This window comes from Solanum stenotomum, unplaced genomic scaffold (assembly GCF_019186545.1).
Source record: "Solanum stenotomum isolate F172 unplaced genomic scaffold, ASM1918654v1 scaffold19962, whole genome shotgun sequence".
In the NCBI taxonomy this organism is placed as follows: domain Eukaryota; kingdom Viridiplantae; phylum Streptophyta; class Magnoliopsida; order Solanales; family Solanaceae; genus Solanum; species Solanum stenotomum.
In genome coordinates this window covers 4392-8720 of record NW_026025800.1, presented here as the reverse complement: position 1 = coordinate 8720, position 4329 = coordinate 4392, and the positions used below count along the sequence as shown (strand labels likewise).

Sequence of the window (4329 nt, the reverse complement as noted above, 5' to 3'; positions counted from 1 at the left end):
TATCTTTTGACCGTTATAGCAATATACTAATATATAGAGAATTAATTTCAGGTTTATAATATTATGCGATACACCAGGATTTTATACGTACTCGATCGTTGAACGTTTAAAAGGATGGCCAATTTCGTCTATACAAAACATCAGGCTTGTGTTTAGGCTTCAAACAAACATGTATGTATTTTTTTTAATCTAAATTTTCTCAATCATCGATAAAATATTTTTTTCAAAAAATAAATACTATAGTATATTGACATTGTATATCTATGTATATAGGTTTAATTACATGGTTGTTTCTGATGAGAGGCAACATGTCATGCCAACAGACGTGGATCGAAACAAAGGCCAAGTGCTTGGCTATAAAGAAGTTGTTCTTCTCACTAATCCGACTAATCCAGATTTAAAAGGAGAGGTACGATTCTGTAATTAAAATAAACTTATAAATCGACTAATTTATATTCGTATCATGCGAATTAACTCAATAAGTATATATGATCCACTTCATAACTCGACCTTCAAATTCAAAATTCATAAACTTTAAATACTGATTTTGTTTTTGACTATATATTCATGACCATTGCCTTTGATCAAGGCACGTGGAGAGATATGATCATATTCATCCTGTCACAATTTCTAATGATAACGATAGTCGATAACATGATTTTTTTTCCACATAATTATGTAGGTGGATGACAAGTATTTCTATTCAAATGATGATAAAGATGGTAAAGTTTATGGATGGATTAGTACTACTAATCCTCCATTAGGATTTTGGATGATTAATCCAAGTAATGAATATCGTATTGGAGGACCTCTTAAACAAGATCTTACTACACATGTTGGTCCAACTGTACTTACTGTAAGTCATTAATTAATTAATTACTCAATTAATTTCTATAATGTTTTTTTTAGTGTAGAATTATATAAATTAACTTTTATTTATTTATTTGTAATTGCAAGGTATTTTGTAGTACACATTATGCTGGAGAGGATTTAGCAATTAAATTTCAACAAGGAGAATCATGGAAAAAAGTTTTAGGTCCTGTTTTTGTGTATCTAAATTCAAATGCTGCAGCTAAGGCAAATCCTTCCATACTTTGGAATGATGTAAAGAAAAGAGTATGTATTGGTTTCAGTTTATGTGTCTTACTTTCTTTTCTGGTTTATCTTTTTATAAAAAAATCGATTATCTATATTTTGGTACGATCCAACTGTTAAGATATTGTCTGCTTTGAGCCTAGACGTCTTATTCAGATTTGTGTCTTGGGTTTTGACCCTAAAGACAACCTAGCTCAGCAGTTAATTCTGAACTCATTTTTATAATAAGGTTCCTAACTTTATTTTGATGTGTGATTCAATTAAGATGTGATGTGCACTCTTTCTTCAAAGGCTTATTTTCTATCCCGAGCGTCACATTTTTATATATTATACATATTTTGTAAACTTCGTGTCAAATCACATTAACCAAATATATACAGATGAATCAAGAAGTTGCAAGTTGGCCTTATGAATTTGCACTTTCAAAAGACTACATCAAATCTAATCAAAGAGGAACTGTTAGAGGTCAACTATTTGTTATTGACAGGTATGCCTTTTTCACTTACGAGATTATACTGACCATGTTATTATTGTTATAATAATATCTATTTGTTAACCGATTAATAATTTTTTTGTGTTTTTATTTTATAAGGTTTATCAGTAAACAAAATGTGGCAGCATCCAATGCTTATATAGGATTAGCGCCACCAGGAGAAGCTGGATCTTGGCAAAGAGAAAATAAAGTAAGGTTAATTATATGATTTATAAAAAAAATAATGAAGATATATAAATTTATTAATCTTTTTTTATTTCATTATGTTTTATAATCTCCAGGGTTATCAGTTCTGGATTAAAACCGATGGTAAAGGAAACTTCATCATAGAAAATGTCATATTCGGTACATATAACTTGTATGCAACAGTTCCAGGTTTTATCGGGGATTACAAATACACTTCAAATATAAAAGTTACTTCAGGTAATTATACTTTCTTACTTAATTACTCATTTGTTATTATTTCTTAATTCTAAACAATAGTTTTTATTTTATTTTTGAACAAAAATATAGGTTCAAATATTAAATTAGGTACTTTGATTTCTAAACCTCCAAGAAATGGAGCTACAATTTGGGAAATTGGTATACCAGATAGAACTGCTGCTGAATTTTTTATTCCAAATCCACCTTCACAATTCAAAGTTCACAAATACAAAAATAATTCTGAATCAAAGTAAGTTTCAAAAATAATTTTTTTATATATATTAAAATTTTCATTAATTGTAATTTTTTGTTGTTGTTTATTTACTCTATATTTTGGTTTGCAGATTTAGACAATATGGTTTGTGGGAACATTATGGTGTTTTATATTCTAAAAATGATCTTGTCTACAATGTTGGGACTAGCAATTACTCAAGAAATTGGTTTTATGCTCAAGTTACTAGGTAAATTTGTTTATACAATCAAATCTCTTTATAATAACTTCATTTGCTTCGATATGTTTTGGTTGCTATAGACTAGTAAATTGTTGTTATGTACATAGAACATAACATGAAAGATCAGTTCCATAGAAAGCCTAACACGAATGATTATTAATTAATAATAAAAAGGTCCGACCGTGTATATATATATATATATATATCGACCATTTTTTCTTTTACAGTCATTAGATAAAATATTTTAATAAAAAATTAATTGATGTTTTTTTTTTGCAGGAAAAATAGGAAATAAGACATATAAAGGTACTTCATGGAAAGTTATATTTAACCTTGCCAATGTTAATATTGCCTCAAATTACACTCTCCAATTGGCTCTTGCAGCAGCTCATGAAGCTGACCTACATGTATGTATTTATATTCCCTTTAATTTCTTGACTTATTATTTCGAATATGTGTGATGTTGTTCGGATTTTAAAAAATATTATCGATATGATAATATTTTTATAAATATAAGTACGATATTATTATTAGAGAATTCGAGCAGTCTAGAACATATTATGTCTTTAACTAACTAAAGTTTATTTTTGGTTGTTTCATTTTTTCTTTTACAGTCATTAGATAAAATATTTTAATAAAAAATTAATTGATGTTTTTTTTTTTCAGGAAAAATAGGAAATAAGACATATAAAGGTACTTCATGGAAAATTATATTTAACCTTGCCAATGTTAATATTGCCTCAAATTACACTCTCCAATTGGCTCTTGCAGCAGCTCATGAAGCTGACCTACATGTATGTATTTATATTCCCTTTAATTTCTTGACTTATTATTTCAAATGTGTGATGTTGTTCGGATTTTAAAAAATATTATCGATATGATAATATTTTTATAAATATAAGTACGATATTATTATTAGAGAATTCGAGCAGTCTAGAACATATTATGTCTTTAACTAACTAAAGTTTATTTTTGGTTGTTTTTTTCTTAAGGTTTATGTCAACGATGAAAAAATACAAAAACCTCATTTTTCGACAGGACATATAGGAGGAAGTAATGCGATCGCAAGACATGGAATTCATGGATTTTATTGGCTTTATAGCATTGGAATACAAGGCAAATTGCTTGTCAAAGGAACAAACACAATTTTTCTTGTACAATCAAGTGGTCTCTCCCCTTTTGAAGGTGTAATGTATGATTATATTCGTTTTGAAGGACCTCATCAATAATTAGATGGTTATTTTCTTGGATTCATTTGTCTTTTTTTAAATTTGTTTATTATAAACGCTATATTTAGAAGTGAAAGAATGATAAGATCCATAAGATCAGTTAAAATAAAAAATGTGACAAGTAGCATCCAATATATATATAAATATTTACTATAAAGATGAATACTTTTTCAATTCAACTTTTTTCGGGCCTTTGAGAATCTAACTTTTTTTTTTTGTTACTTATTTGGAGTCTGAAATTTACTAGTTCGATTAATTCAAATTTATACAATGTCATTATAAAAAAAAAAGAAAAATTATATAAAATTATAACTTAATCATAATCTCTAAAATTCTTACCATTTAAAAGAATTACAAAAATCCCCTCTCGGATACAACCCTATCCCCTATCAGATATATCCTCCCATTAAGTAATGTATCATTTACAATGTATCGGACAGCCAAGGAATGTATTCGAAATCAATGAAAAATCTGAAATTTTTGTAATTGAAAAAACTTTCGAGATAAAATGTAATTAGCCCCAAAAATATATAACATTTGTGTACCTTATACTGAAAAAAATGGCAATTCCTAACGGACATTCCATTGGAAATTTATTGGAATAATTTTAGCCTTCAATATATACAATAATGATGAT

General features: G+C 27.6%; 1 pseudogene; it reads left to right on the top strand.

Annotated features, from left to right (window-relative positions):
* The first annotated feature begins 46 nt into the window (after positions 1-46).
* LOC125850875 (probable rhamnogalacturonate lyase B) lies at positions 47-3692 on the top strand (annotated as a pseudogene).
* Positions 3693-4329: the final 637 nt, after the last annotated feature.